The following is a 16667-nucleotide window of genomic DNA, read 5'->3' as shown; positions in this document are numbered from 1 at the left end:
TGTTTAGTGGGGGTGATGCTTGCCATGGTCTTGGCGTGTGGAGGATCAAGGCGCTGAGGTATTCCTCAGGTTAAATGAGAAGCATGGCACCCTCAATGTGTCCTGTCCCCACAAACATCAGCACAGCTGCTGTACACATTTGTCTTTTAGAAGTATATTTTTTTTCCCAAAGGATGCTGGAAAAGCTGCCAATGTTCACATTTGGAGTGATGTGGCCTGGATCAAAGGAAAGAGCACAGTCACAAGGAGAGGCCATTCCATTCCCAGCAACAGAAGACACCTTGACATGATAAAAGCTCCAGGAATTAAGAAGAATCTTGGCTGTGGAGGATGAAAAGAAGGGCACTGGACTCCTCACAGAAGACAAGATGAAGATAGAGAATTAAGCTTTTGTTCTTTGACCTAAAAATTCAAGATGGACTCAGGAGATACCTGGGTTTAGAGATAGTAAATGGTTAGCAAAGGTGAGCCAGGCCAGCCACCCTGGTCAAGCATGAGACAGACCCCTGCTGCCAGGGTGCCTGATGATGGCTGAGAAGGGGCTTGGGGAGGTGCCAGGAGACACCAAATGAGACAGTCACCCAATACTGTTCGTTGACTCAGCCCATAACTCTACCAATTTTGTTGGTAAAGCCCTCTCTTTTGCCAGTCCCTCAGGCTGCACAGGATATATCTGTTTATTCAGATATTTATTCAGTCATTTGATAAATATTTGTTGAGTGCCTACCATCTGGGAGGTACAGATGAACTAAATGCAATTTGGGCCCTAAGGAATTAGCCATCTACCAGAGGAAAAGACTGCAGGTATCAGCAATCTAAAAGCAATCTGGATTAAGTACGTTACTAAACAGGAGGTGATACAGAAGTCACAAAAAGCAGTTATTTCTGGGTGAGACAACCCAGGCCATTTTCCTGGAAAAAAAATAATTATACAACCTCAGCCTTGAGGAAAAGGTCATGAGCCTGGACTTTTGACAAGGTAGGTCCTGATAGTCACTAACATCACAGCTGTCTTCACAAAGCCAGCTGCTAGAGGGCAAGGCATAGAAAGAGGTGGCTCCACAGGTTTGTCTGAGACCCTCCCCTTCTCCCTAGGATGATCACCCTCCAAAACAAGGCAGCCAGATGGAGGGAACCCCTAGAGAGAAAGAAGGGAGCACAGCAGAGATCCTGAAATGACAGTCCTCCAAGGCAGAGCTTTCAGAGGCTCTCAGGGTTTTGGAAATCAGAACCAGTTGTACTGGTGAGTGCTCTGGTGGTGATGCCACAGTGGTGGCTCCACTCCCTTCCAGTGGGTGATTCCCATGGGGACAAGGTGGGGTCTTCAGGTACCTGGGGGCATTGAACTCCCTGAGACACCAAGAGCCTCTCCCAAGGTAGCAGAAGTCCTAAATGTCGCTTCCTTTCCCACTTCTGTCCTTCATAAGGGAGGCCTAAGCACCCGGGGCCCTACATCACAGAGGAACAGAGTGGGGAGCAGTGGGGTTCAGGGAGGAACTGAGAATAGGCTTTGGCAGGGGCCTTAGGAGGACAGTGTGAGAAAGGATGTGACACTGGGAGTAGGGAGCAGGGAGTGAGTGAGGGCAGGGATGGAGGGGGAGTGTGGAGGGGAGGGACACCAAGAGAAGCAGGATCCACCTGGAAGTGGTGGTGGGGGTGTTAGTAGTAAAAGTCAGAGGAGCAGGGCAGGGGCAGGATGCTTAGGGAAGAGGCAGCCCAGGGGAGGAGTGGCCTCTGTGGGGGAGAGGGCCTGAGCATCAAGCCCCTCCCTGTTCGGTGGGCACAGATTCCTGGAACCTAGCACTGGGAGGGTGGGCCTAGTTAGATTGACCGGCACTAGCATGAGACAGGCTGTCTCCTGGCACCAACTCCTGGCTGTGGCACAACCAGCTATATCAGCACATTTAGACAATGTGTTGGCAGAAGGAGGGGGGTATTGGCCAAAAAGGTCAGAGCTTACAGAAATAGCAGCTGTCGATGGGACTGTGGAGAACAGGACCTGTGTGCAGAAGATGCAGAGTTCTCCTCCACTGTGGGGGAACCCCTACAGATCGAAGAGGACTAATGCTCCACTCCTTACAACACCCCAAATTTTTCAGCTTTAGTTCAACTTCTAGCCTTACCAAACTTATTTTGGTTATAACTTGATGTAACTTGATTATGGAAGGCTACTGTTTGAGGGAGGGTTGAGATTTATACCATTTGGATCATTCATGAAACATCTCACCTAGAAGTTAATTAAGTGACACATTCAGTGCAACGTGCATGAATACTGACTCGCCCATTTTGCCAGCAGGCATCTCAACAGACCTGTCTACCTTCAGAATATCTGGCTTTGGGTTAAGGAGCAAGCCAACACTGAAATCGGGGTGACACCAGATAACTGGAAGTATCTGGTAAAGGCAGAGACCTCCCACCCTCCTGAACTTCTCTACCTCAAGACCACTCTGTTCACTCAGCCGTCCAAACCCAGGGCTCACCAGGGAACACTGCTGGGGAAGCCTACACACTGCCATCATCCTTGGCCTCTTGGGATCCTTGGCCAGGTTTCTAGTGGTATAGACTGTACCATTTCAGTCTTATTGGCCCCTGAAAGTGGTCTGCGAATTCTGAACCAGGACACATGCTGAGAGCCCTCTGGGCCTCTGCTCTCCCAGACCCAGCTGTGTCTAAGTGTTGTCCCTACTGGAAAACCTCCTGGTTTATCTGGTGTACACTTGAATGGGTTCCTGTGAACACTGGAGCTTTGAGATTCAAATCCCAGTGCAAGAGCTCAGGCAGTGAGGTGGAAAACCCAAGCGTATCTGCATCCAGTATTCTCTGTTCCACTGAGAACTGGAAATCTCTGGATTATACTGCATATATATTAGCTATTTCAGGTAATTATGGTTAGTTTAAACTATAGTACATCATCAAAATCATTAGATAATAGAGTGTCTTGTCAATCCCTCTCTGTTTTGTAAAACTTTCTGAAGTATTTAGGATTAGCAGGAAAAAGAAAGGTTCAAGTAAGGAGAAATCAAAACAAAGGTTCTTTCTTAAAAACAACTTTACAAAATCATTTTGAATCCATGATCATTTGTTCCTCTGGGCTTCTTTTTAGAAATCACATAGTCCTTTGGTGATCTAAAGAAACCACAGGTCTTCTTTCTCCCTTTGTCTTTTGTTTGTGTATCAAATCAGTTAACAGGAGACACACGCTCTCACTTTCTTCCACATGTCTTCACAGAGTGGTAGCAATACCAGTGATTGGTAAATCATTTGTCTTTCTGCAATTTTTTCTCATTCAAATAAATATGACAAAAGGGTTATTAGGTTTTGCTCCAGATTATAAAACACTATTTTCTGTAAAAGTTTGAAGATGTAGTTCCTGAGTGAGGCACCAGGATTAAACCAGGTTCTGTGGTTAGGAACCAGGATTTTTCTGTAGCAGTAGGAAGGGGCAGGGATGGTGGGAGATCCACTTGGGCAGTTGAGGAAAGTACTGCTAAGCTCTTCTAGCTACAGGAGACCTGCTAGTTGTGGGTGGGGAGCAAATATTCTTGAACATAAGCCACCCACAAATCAGGCATTTATACACAAGTAACTGTCCTTTCAAAATCTCCCAAGAATATACAAGTTGCAATACCAATAGCAAAAGAACAGAATAAAAATTCCATTCATCTTTAGATGTATAATTGAAGCAGCTCAATTATACTGGAATATAATATATAAACAACCAACAGGACAAATAAATAACTGGAATATAATATATAAACAAGTAACTGGAATATAAGATAAACAACAAAGTTTCTTCCTTCTTGTACAAATCTCTTGGCATTGATCACATTAAAATGACAAGCGTACTATTTGTAAGTGAAAATATTGCTCATTATTCTGAAATTAAGTAATTGACTCAGTTCCTCAGCACAGGAAATGAAGAAAAATTTGCCATTTCTGAGAAAGAAATACAATCTCTAAACCAAATTTAAATATTTCACTGCAGCTGTAAAAACCACAGGACACCTGCATTTGCATCTGGTTCAGCAAAGTTTATGGTACCAAACCTTGCAGGTAAGTTGTTCTTAGGTCCAGGAAGACGGGAAATTGTTCAGAGAAACTTACATAAGCATTAGGTGGTGGGTATTTCTTTTGCAGGAATTCCTGCAACTAAGTTTAGACTGTGAAAATTATGCCATTTCTACTAACAAAATGCATTTTGAAAATTCAAATCTGCTCTATTTTAAAATGAGTATTTAATATTCTAATCATATGTTTCTTTCCCTCTCTTCCTTCTTCCTTTTTGTTCCAAGCATTCATGGACCAACAGACCTGCTGGAGGCTTGGCATCCAAAGATAAGAAAGACATGGCAGGTAGTTCACAATCTGGGGGTGGGGAGTGAGACATAAAATTGAACCAAAGAAAATCAGAGTAATTAAGAGAAGATTTATCATCAAAATGTCCAAGTATCAAATTAGCTTCCTAGTATCAAATTAGCTTCCTATTGGCCTGAAAAACAAGGGGAGCCACCTGTTGGGGCTCAGAAAAGGATACCCCTTTTCTGAAAGTGAGGACCTCAGAAGCAATATCTCTTTTTGACCTTCTCAGCTTTCCCATCTCCCCCCTTCATTCTCCTCAGAAGCAAACCATGGAAAATAGAATTCCTCTTCCCCAAAGTGAGTCATAGAAACCAGAACCCCTTTTCCTCCAAATAGTCAAAAAAACCCAAAAATATTACTCTGACTCCCCCCCAGTGCTCACCATAAAAATTTCTTTGACCTCCTTTTTTTGATTGTAGGTCTGAAAAGCCCTATTTCAGAAAGGGTCCTACCCCATAACCAGAACGAACGAATGCTGCAAAGAGAGGCTAGATTCTAGGCCTCCATGGTTTCCCTTCCTCTATTACTATCAGTTCACATTCTTTTCATCAAATCATATTTCTACATTCATCCATGCCTCTCTAAGCATAAAAAAGGACAGTTCACCCTGGGACTTTGGGTCTTCAATCTAAAGACTCCAGTGTTATGTAAATCTACAGTCCAATAAATTTGTTGTTTTTCTTTTGTTAACCTGTCTTTTGCTATAGACAAATCAGCCATGAGCCTTACCATGGGCAAGAAATGCATTCCTCCTTTTTCACTTGTAAATACTTCATACCTGAGTCGAGTCACTGTTAATTGCTAAGACTGCCTGCTACATATTCTGAATTTTTAGCATCAGAAAGGCCACAGTGTGATGAGGCAATAAGTGTACAATGATGCAAGAGAAATGTATATTTGAGGGGCATTTAACTAAGCCCTGACCATCTTCCAGGGCTGTGTTAGTCAGCTTTCTGCTACTATGACAAAATACCTGAGAAAATAGATTTTTAAGAACAGATTTATTTTGGCAAAGCTTTGGAGGTACCAGTGAAATGCTCCTTAAATTATATACTTCTGCATATTTGCAAGAGGGAGAGTATGAAAATGGAGAAGAAAGTAACTGAGGTTTTCAATCTTCCTATATCCATTTTACCTGCCAAAATGGCCACAGTATGTCTTTCATTTATCCATCTAAATACTAAATAATTCATAAGATGAACTAGTTATTGCTGCATGAAATCTAAAAGAGGTGGTGAAAATAGATATGTCTCCTAGTTCCCTACAGCCATCTGAAAAATTCGAAATAGATAGGAATTGTTTCATAAAAGTTTGTTTACAAGTATGAAAATATACTGCAGAGATTTTTCGGATTTAAACAAGTTTGAAAAGCAAAGCAATTGTACTGACCTACATTCAAAAATTGAATTGTAGAATCAGAAGAAGTTGGGCAAATTCAAGTTAAGGAATCAGGAAGATGTAAGAGAAATGCCCTTAGCTAAATAGACTCTCCAGCAGGAGCAGGTGCTAGTTCACCAGCTTTGCAGGGTGGGGTGGAACAGGATGTGACAGAATCACTGGGTTGGCATGGTTGGCATTCTTGCCATGTGCCTTCCTTGGGAAAGTTACCTAATTGCTCAGATTCTCAGCAACCTCTTGTGTAAAGATGAGGTGAAGATGCTCATTTTACAAAAGTATTCTAGCCATTAACCGAGCTAACAATGCTCCCCACCATGCTGGACTCAGAACAGGCAATTGGAAAATTCTACTCTCCCTTCCTTCATCCTAGAGTAAAGACAGTCACCCCTGAAAGATGCTCCTCCAACACCCACTGTAAAAGCACCCAAACATATTATTCCACACCAAATCACAAAGGAAAATATGTGGCTAAGAAACACTCAGCCTCACACATTAGAATTCTTCATACCCTCTAAATGAGGTTCCATCCCTTGCTCTCAAGTACCAAGTTCCATCCTCTACCCAATATCCAAATACAGCCCAGACACAGTCTTCTTTCCATAAATCTATCAGGTCACTAGATCTTTCAAAAGCTTTATCCTGCTGTGAAATTACTTTGAAATTATAGCTTAAAATTAAGCAGAAATCATAATAGCTATAACACTAATAAAAATGAAAATACCATCAGCCATCCTTGTCTGGCCTAATGGCTGCAGCTGATCATAACCTGGGCCACCCTTCCAGTGCTACAAGGGTTACCTCCTGCCCACACCTCCCCACTAAATCTTTAGAAAAACGAATTTTATAGTCAAGCGACCCCACCATATAAGAATTTTTTTCACTACATGTCATCTCTGCAGCCTCCTTTAATTGGGAGTTGGAATCCTATTGTAGACTTTTTAAAGAAATGGTTACTTATTCTCTCAAATCAGGAACCAAGGAGCTGGGAGAAAGGACCATTCCTCATTTCACATTCCTGAACACCTTCCAGCAATGTGTTAGTCAGAATTCTGTTAATGTGACAAAAAAAAAAAAAAAACCTGAGAAAATCAGCTTTTGAGAGGAAAAGATTTATTTTGGCTCATAGTTTGGAAGTTTCATTCTGTAGTCAGTTGACCCATTGCTTTTGGGCCTGTGGTGAGGCAGTACATTATGGTGGGAGCATTTGGTGAAAAAATGCTGCTCACTTCCTGGTTGCCAGGAAGCAAAAGAAAGAGAAGGGTCTAGGATCCTATTGAGATTTGGACCTGGAATGTCACCCAAATGCTCATGTGAGGAAGGCTTGGTCCCCAGTGCAGCAAGGCTCAGAGACAGAGATTTAGGGAAATTATTGAATCATAAGGGCTCTGATCTTACAAATGAATTGATACATCGAGATATCAGTGGACTATTGATGACTGTTGAGAAGTGGTAGGAAGTAGAGGAGGTGGAATCTAGTTGGAGGGAGTGAGTCCTTGGAGGGTATGCCCTTGGGGACTACATCTCATTCCTGGCCCTTTCTCCCTCTTTCCCTCCATCCTTCCCTCCCTCCCTCCTTTTCTCTCTATTACTCTCTGTTTTCCAGCTGCTAAAGTGAGTAGCTCGGATCTACCTGTCTGCCATGGTGCCATGTCTCACCACAGGTCCACAGCAATGGAGACAGATTACCCTGAACTAAAATCTCTGAAACTGGGAGTCAAAATAAATCATTCCTCTTTTTAAGTTGTTTCTCATGTGTTTTGTCTTTTGCTACAATAATTAGAAGCTGACTAATATAGGTCCTGATATAACTTTCAAAGGCACATGCCTAATAACCTAACTTCCTCCCACTAGGCCCCACCTCTTAAAGGTTCCACCACTTCCCAATAGCACCACAGGAATTTACTATGTTGGCCTTTGGGGACACTTATCCAAACCACAGCAAGAGCTTTGTTCTTCCATCAGTGGTCTTTGGTTAATTCTATTTTTCTGATATTTTCATGAATAGATACAGCTGAATCTTTCTGTCCAGAGCACCCCGAGTTTAGTACGTCACAATTAACTCATTATCTTTCTGTCCCAAATGTGTTATCCATTATGTACCCATCTACCCACTCAATCAAACCAAAAATAGAAGCACTATACAGGTCTTTTCCTTCTTTCTTATGGTAACCTTCAACGTTCATTCAGTTGCTATGCTCTGTTGATATAACTTCTCAAATGTCAACCATATCTGGAATCAGATCAGAAGGTCAACAGTAGCAGCAGCAAGGGTTAGAGTGTTTCCATTGATGTCATCATGGAACAGATTCAAAGAGGAGTTCATGAACTCCCAAATTGTGTCCTAGAAGAATACTTAGCTGTGGTGTTTGGAGCACACCACGCCTAACACCAGATCTCAAAAACATGATGGGTTAAACAGGAGAATATACCAGATGACCAGATGTGTTAACTCTATATGGGAGCATACATTCTAATGCCACACAAACACTACATGAATGACCTTTTGGAATGTGCTAGTAAATCAGGGAGTCACTGCATAGTCTCCTTTATTTTAAATGAGTGTATCTATATGAACTATGCTTACTATATAAAGTGTGTTTATGTGTGCATGTATGTGCATAATCAGACACACTGTTTTATTTTCCAGCAAATATTTTCAATTAATAGACTTTCAAAAGGAAATGCAGTGGTTCCCAAATTATATTGTTTATCCTAAGGTGCTCTGTGAATTGACTATGAAAAATAGCATAATATGTAGACAAAGGGCCTTCAATCCTGTAAAGATACTTGAACAACTGGGATAATGTTATAACTAGAGACTGGTGAGTGACTTGTCAACATTCTGATTGTGTGTGATTTATCAACTCCCGGCAATCCATGCCTCTGTGGTCATCCTTTGCTTAAGTATAATAACTGCAAAAGATCATGAGCTTAAGAATTCCACATTTTAAAATAGTGAATAACATCTCTTAGTTTACAGGGCTTACAGAGTTTGCATTGCTAGATTTGCTGAACTGATTTTCACCTAAAATTAATCTCTTTGAATCCCTAAAAAGAGCAGAAACAGCAAAACCAAAACAAAATATATAAATAATTATATAGAAAGAAAAACATTTATTTATCATAAAAAATGAATATTTTTGCTTTAAAAGAAGTCCCCTCTCTTCCACTCACACTATGAAAATCCAAGTGCCCTGGTATAGGTGCCTCTCTATCAGAATTTTTCAGTGAATTTCCTCACCGCAAAGATAAATCATATGGATTAGTGATGCCACACGTTTTAAAGGATTTTCAGTATCTAAGAAGATGTGCTATTTTTAGTCATGAAGCCATTAATTTTTGAGATCATGTCTATTTCTGGTTACAGCCCAAAACTTGTTAGGATATTGCTGTTAGACTAATTACTATTTTAAGAATAGTACATTTCATAAAACTGAAAAAATATTAGTTTAATAGTTGTTCTTTCTGAATTATTATTATCTTCAGCAGAAATAGTTGAATTGGCATCTCAGCATGGAATTGCATTAAGTAGTCTTATCCTCTGGGATATTATAATCAAACCTGGATAGTCTGAAAGAAACTAGGATGCAGGTTTTTTTGTGAACCTAATTGAGCACGATGCTGAAAGAGTGAGAAACACTAGTGTTAATCCTTTGAATACAGAACAATGGCATTTCATTCCTGTTTTTTGAAAAACAAAACTACCCCATACTCTCATTTTTGCACCATGCCTACAAATTAATTAGCTGGGTTTGGTGTGAGTAATGAACTGTCCTTTCTCTTTGACCCATGAGATCTTCTAGCGTCCATGAAACTGTGGTAAGCTAGCTTGTTAGATTGCAAGTAGGACAAAATCTGACTCTCTGCCACTCTTGACACAGACTCTCTTGCTTTTCCTTTTTCCTAACTGGCCTATCTTTTTTGCTTCTCCTTTCAATTCCTCTTTTTATTCTTAATGTTGGAGGACCCCACTGTTCCTTTTTTCTGTACCACTGTCTACCCAGTCACTCAACCAAAACTGATCTCTTCACTACCTGCACTTATTCCCTCGGTGATTGCTTCTAGATTCATGGCTTTGAAGTCCATTCATGTTTGGAATTCCCATATTTGATCTTCAACCAAATACTTATTAAACTCCATTATCACATCTCAGTTGAACTGTTGATCTTATCCTCAAAACAGATCCAGTGCCGTCTTCCCAATTCACGTGATGGAAGTCCATCCTTGAAGTTATTCGCGTCAAAATCCACACCATCATTTTTTCACTCATCTCTTCTCTCATCTTTTCTCCAACAATTCATCTGAGGTTCTGTACACTCCACATTAAAAACAAACCTTTGATCCATCCTTTCTCATCACTATTGGTAGTGATCTAGCCTACCCTTCTCTCCTGCTCCCTACTCTACTAGCCTCCTAAGTGATTCCTTATACCCCCTTTTCCACAGCCTTGTTATCAATAGAGCAGCCTGAGAGATTTATGGGAAATCACAATTATTTACTCTTCAAAACTAGATAGTAGGTCCTTGTTTCATGGAAAGTAAAGCCCAAGTTGACATGCAGGCTCACCCTGTGTCTGACCTCATCTTCTGCTACTGTCACCTTTGCTAACTTAGTTTTACCAGCAGCATCCTTTGTGTTGTTCCTCAAACAACCCAAACATCCTCCTCCCTTTGAGTTAGTTGTTTCTTCTGTCTGACTTCCTTACCTGTCAGTCTTTGCTCAAACTCTCCTTTTCAATAAGCTTTTCCTGGCCATATAAAACTTTGCCCTCTGCACCCTCATCCTTTTAACCCCAATCATATTCTAGATAATATATATATTTATTGCACATATTTATTATGCTTCCTTCCTTCCTTCCCTTGAAAGAATCAGCTGCATGCCTGCAGGAGGTCCTATCTCTTCTATATTTTTGGTTCACAAGTATACTTAGCACCACGGACAGTGCCTACCTAGCACAGTATAGGAGTTGCATACATGTAGAAGTTCTATATAAGCTGGATAGCTGGTGAATCTCTTCAGAAAACGACTAAATATGCTTCCACTAAGTGTTCCAGATTGGTTGGCAATCTTGGGTCACTGCAGTATAAAATCAAACCTCAAATCCAGATTAGAACAGGTGTGTGATATAAATTCTCACAGAGGATGCTTTCTTGGCCACCTGAAGATCACAGGAGACACACAATTCCTTGTTATCATCCTTTGATGGGTAGAGATTTTGTTGTATGACACTCTTTTCTGTGGATGCCTGTGAGTGCACCAGTTCTGTGAAGCCTTAATTTAACCCTCTGCCTTGTGGAGTTCCCCAGTTCTCCCGTCTTCTGTTTATGACTGGCAATTAACACTCACAAGAGCAAAGGACCCAGGCCTTCTACTTTCCAAATGTACACTACAGCATTTTCATTTGCACCTTTCTGTCTCAATTTCTATCCTTTTTGTGTGACTCCTAGGGCTTTTAAAAATTTCCTTATGAATACAGTAATACATTTAAATAAATTGTATCTAGTTTATTCACAATCTCCAATGCCTTTCTATTGGAAAGTTCTCTATAATTTCTAGTCAGCTACATTAATTGGACAAGAAGTCCCCATCTGATTAGTCTACCAAGAGGTTGCTTCTGTCTCCAGGCTAGTCCCAGTATGGTCACCCAAATACCTCCAAAGGACACTCCTCTGTCCTCATTTGAATCAGTATCTGGGCAGGTGTCACAGTTAAAAAAGAGCATATTCCCTTAATTTATTGCACAGACTCTGAGACACCCACTCTTCTTGCCTTTGTACTATACTTACTATTCTGCTTGAGGGTGTCCTGGGGTGTCCAGTACTTCCTTACTTCCTATCTCTGTCTAAATGTTATACTGCCCTCAAGCTTGATCTCTGTTCCTTTTCCCCTCTTTCCTCTCTTCCCAGGTGATCCTATCCATTCCTAAGATGTTGAACAAAATCTGACAATTCCCATTTCTAACTGAAAATGAGAGACATCTTTGAGCACCCATATCTTATCCAACTGCTCTCCTGACAACTCTAATTTTCACTCTCTTTTCTCATTTTATTCCCTAATGCAGTCAGAGGACCCACCCAAGCTGCACTAGATCAGATTCACAGGAAGTAGAGCCCAGAGCTGCTGGTTTTTAAAAGTTGCATTCGTAATGCTTAATTTTGCTTGTTATTAGTCTTATACCATTTGTATTTGGTCTCACTACTATTTTGATTTAAACCTTTCAGCTTCACAAAAATCAGAAAACTCTATTTCCTATAATCAACAATCTATTTTTAGAAAACATGCACATGTGTACTGAAACGTGGGCAGAAGAACAGTTCCCACTATGCTCTCCCACAATCTGAGGAGAGTCTGTTCTGAGTGAGGTGCAAGAACACAGTCTTCCACTTGCTTCCGGGACTCTAATGGATGCCAATATGGTGTTGCCCAAACCATAAGAGTAGGAAGACATAGGAAACAGCTCTAGCAGCACAGGTTCTCAGCTCATTGCCACACAGGTGTTGGAGGACTGTTTCAGAACAGCAACCTGCCTTGTTCCTCATTCCAGGGCCTGTTGATATAAATAGCCATAGCCACCAACCCAATATGCACTGTTAACTTCCCACCAAGTAGCTGTTTCAGTAAAATGCAGAATAGAAATGAAAATTTCCAAGTACTACTGATTCAGTATAGGATAACTTGCTTATTTATATCATGTCATAAGGGATATTTTTTGCATCCAAAGGTATATTCATATAGAAGTCCTTTATTTTCATGATATTTAGACATTCTTATATGTTCAATTTCTTTATGCTGATGAGTGATGGTTATACTTATTTTGATTTCTCTAATACCTGTTCCTGGTAAATATAATCAGATATTTCTAATTATTCCCTTTCCATCCTGAAGCAGATATATCACCCACATAGGTAGAAGATTTAGTTCACAAAGAGAAGGTGAAATGTCTGTAGTGTTAACAGAAATCAAGAATGCATGAATTTGACTATAGAAGTGATCATATTTTGGTTAGGAAGCTGGTAAATAAACATGGACTATTAAATTAGTCAAATAGAAGAGCAAAATTTTAATAAAATAAGGGCACTCCCCAGCTGGGAGCTGTGGAATTGTTAAATGTAATCTCCGATGCTATTCACATTCAAATGAGTTCAAAGGGGTTATGACGCAGAGTCCTGGACCAGCCAAGACAACTCCACTGGAGGCCCTTGAAAGCACACTTTTATGTAGCATCCAGATGGTGATTTAAAGCAGCAAAAGGTCCCTATTCACCAAGGCACTGGTTAGAGCATCAACTATCAAGCTAATTGTACATTTTCCTGATTTTGTGAGTAATGTTGGATATTAAAATACAGGTTTTCCATAAGAGTTGCCTTAAGTTGGATAGGAGATAGACTATTTTTAGTGCAAGAACAATAATTCAAAGTGTCCTTTATGTTTCCATCCTTTTGCAGGCTGTGCAGGAGCCATGCAGCTAGGATTCAGCCACTGTTTGAATGATTACACAGCTTATAGGTACCTTTCCTTCTCCCCCATGAGTTTGGAATTGTACATGCCAGATTCAGTTGTAACATAGCCAAATATGTCAATTAATTAGCTGCTGTGTTAATGAGAATTAGAGTTTATAATTTATAACTAGAAATATAATTAACAACTGGTAATTGAATCAGTCATGATTCACTTGCTTTTCATTCACCTTTAAAACTGTCATAACATAAGATGTATAGGATGTGATATCACAAAAACTACAATCCTTTTAGTTGTTTACTGGTATGTTCTGACTCAAAATCCAACACCATATCCTAATAAGCTTTGGTCAAGGTTAAACACAATAGTACTAAGAGACAGACATCTATAATGATCCATTGATGCCATTCTTAGCCTCTGCAGCCCTTGACTAAACTCACCTTAATGACTAAATGCCTACAGTGATCTGATTGCTTTCCAATGCAGGGCATGCACCAGAGAAAAATGTCTAGAACTTAATCACTTTATGCTAGGACTTCCCAGAGCTGACACAAATGTTGGGAGGTTCCCTGTAGCCTGACAGCTCCAGCCACCAAGCTTCTCCACCTCAGCTCTCCATGCTGCTGTGATGCCTTCCCGCTAGACTGGCCCAGAGACAGTGTGCTCATGCACATGTGGATGGGAGAAGGAGAGAGAGGAAGAGAGAGAGAGAGAAGGAAATGAACTAGTATAGCTGAGATTCAAACATTATGCCAAAAGTTAAGGACACTGAAGTACAGAGTGAGCATTCCTATGGAATGCAAACTCCTGATGATAATTAAGGATCCCAGCATTACATTATTTTTCTCTGAACTCCTGTTACTGAAGCTGCTGGACTTGACAGGAAGCCATATCTGCCTCTGGTCAGTTTCATCAGCACTACTTTGAACCACACTTAAGGCACCAATACCAGTCTACCAGTTCATAGTCTGGCTAAGGCCAGGGCCATTGGGCTGTGCATTCATTGCTTCAGTGTGTCCTGCAGTGATGAAGTGGTAATAGAATAAAGAACAGTGGGAACATGTATGAAAAATACACACACATACATGTGCATACAGTTGTAAGTATACAGTGCATATCTTTGCCCTCTCATATCCATGAGTAATTGGTTCCAGGACCCTTGATAATTCTAAGAACTGTCAATGCAAATAATAGCATATTATTATACTATATATATTAGGTATAGTATATATACATGATATATATATACTATTATTATACTATACTATTATACTATTTTATTATACTATTATACTTGCATATATCCTACATTATTGCTCCTGTATTCTTTAATTCATCTTTGGATTACATAGGTAATTCCTTGTACAATGTAAATGTTATGGGAATAGTTGTTATACTGCATTATTTAAGGAATAACAAGGGGAAAAGTCTGTATATATTCAGTACAGGTACAATTTTTTTCCAAATATGTTCGACTCATGGTTAGTTGAACCTGCAGATATGGAAGATTGACTGTAGGTGTAAATTAATTGCATATAGATATATATTTACATATATGAATATTTACATATTTGTTTAAATATATTTAAATGCATATTTGCATATATGCTCAAATATATATACACACATATAAACATATATCCCATTCCAAACTCATAGAAAGGAAAACATGTACGATAAGCTGTGTAATTACTGACGCAGTGCCTGAACCCCAGGTATGCAGTTCTCACATACCCTGCAAAAGAATAGGAAACATAAAGAACACGTTGAACTATTTTTCAATAAAAGTCCATTTGCGATTCTATGTCTATATCCATCTAAATATCTATTTGCCTATACACACACACATATACATTCACACACGTGTGTATGTGCATGCACATGCATCATAGCCATCACAGCTGCACTGATAAATAATTTTTAAATATTGTGAGTTATTTGCCAGAACAATGAGCATGGGTTAGTCAGTGGACAAGCATTTATTAAATAAAATAATCTATTCATGAACTCAAATCATTCAATAAGATTTTTTCCTTCATCATTTTCTATTCATTTTTAATTTCCAAGTATATCAAAGAATACATGGTATTTCACAAAGTATTTGAAATTTCATACATTCTCTTCAAACCCTACCTCTCTCTCATCAAAATCTTTTGAATTTATAAAATATTTTCCTTTGTTTCCTTTGCCCTCATTTCCTCACACTCTGGCAGTTCAGAAGACAATGGGGAAACCCTTGCCTAGGCCACCTGGTTAGGACCATCTCTAGTTCTTGCTGTTCAACCCTACTTCACTCTGGGTTCATATCCAAAGCAGAACAAAGAATATGTCCACAGTCCAGACACAGACTCATCTCCCCTAGTGTCCCCTCTATGCCTGGAGACTTCCTGGTACACTTCATTTAGTGTTTCCCAGGCTCTGAAAGGTGGATCCTGCCCTAGTGACCTGTTCTACATCTGTCAGTTACTGCACACAGGGAACATCAGTAGCAGAGCTAGAAATCTATTCTCCTCAAGCAACTAAATATTTCTCTTGCCCATCATGGGAACTATAAAGTCTGATTCCCACACTAGCTTTGAGGTTAGTTTCTCTAATGCACCAATGCAGTCTGTCTGAGTGCCTCTGGGTTTCTCTGTTCATCTTCACACTTTTTTCTTACATTTTCTCATCAGTTCTTTTACTACAAATGACATCTTGACCATCAAGCTTTCTTGGACTCTTCCAATGTGGACTTGATCAACTCCTCACCTAAAACAGGAAGGCTGCCCTTATTGACTGGCAAGACTCCTCAACCATAAGATCTTATGATTCTCCAAAATAGCACCAGCCCTATATAACACTTTTCCAAGTAAAAAGTACTAAGTTCTCTACTTGTCTCATGAACTGTTCCATGCATCCATCCTAAGATAGAGGATGGAAAACATGTAGAAACAGAGCCTTAGGATTTTGAAAGACTGTAAAATAGAAGAGCAAATACTATAAAGCAACAAGGAGCCATCAGTGGTAGAACAGTCCATCTTGAACATATCCAATAGGCAATCTCAAATCCTCAAGGACACAATCAATTACTAGACCAAACTCTGAAAACAGCAGCAGTGAGCATCAAAGTGCAGCCTTCCACAGTGGGCAGGAGTAAATGTTACACTGTGGTGTCTTCAGACTCCTTACAGTAGAGGTCAATGCTACTATTTTGTCATTCCCTTTGAACAAGGGGATGAGAAAAAATAAATATGCAACTCAGCACACAGTATGTTGGATTAATGATGGTGTTTGTGTGTGTGTGTGTGTGTGTGTGTGTGTGTGTGTGTGTGTGTATGGTGGAGGGATCATCCCATTAATTCTTTTTTTTTGATAGACTTATTTATTTTTATGTGGTGCTGAGGATCTAAACCAGTGCCTCACATATGCTAGGCAAGTGTTCCACCACTGAGCCACAACCTCAGCCCTCCATT

At 40.1% G+C, this 16667-nt stretch overlaps 1 protein-coding gene across 3 annotated transcripts in view; it reads right to left on the bottom strand.

The window, feature by feature from the left end:
- Gabrb3 (gamma-aminobutyric acid type A receptor subunit beta3) overlaps positions 1 to 16667 on the bottom strand; it is a 240557-nt gene that overhangs the window by 94579 nt on the left and 129311 nt on the right. The window lies entirely within an intron of this gene.

The sequence above is a fragment of the Urocitellus parryii genome, chromosome 6, assembly GCF_045843805.1.
Source record: "Urocitellus parryii isolate mUroPar1 chromosome 6, mUroPar1.hap1, whole genome shotgun sequence".
Classification (NCBI taxonomy): Eukaryota; Metazoa; Chordata; class Mammalia; order Rodentia; family Sciuridae; genus Urocitellus; species Urocitellus parryii.
This window is presented reverse-complemented; position numbering and strand designations above follow the sequence as displayed.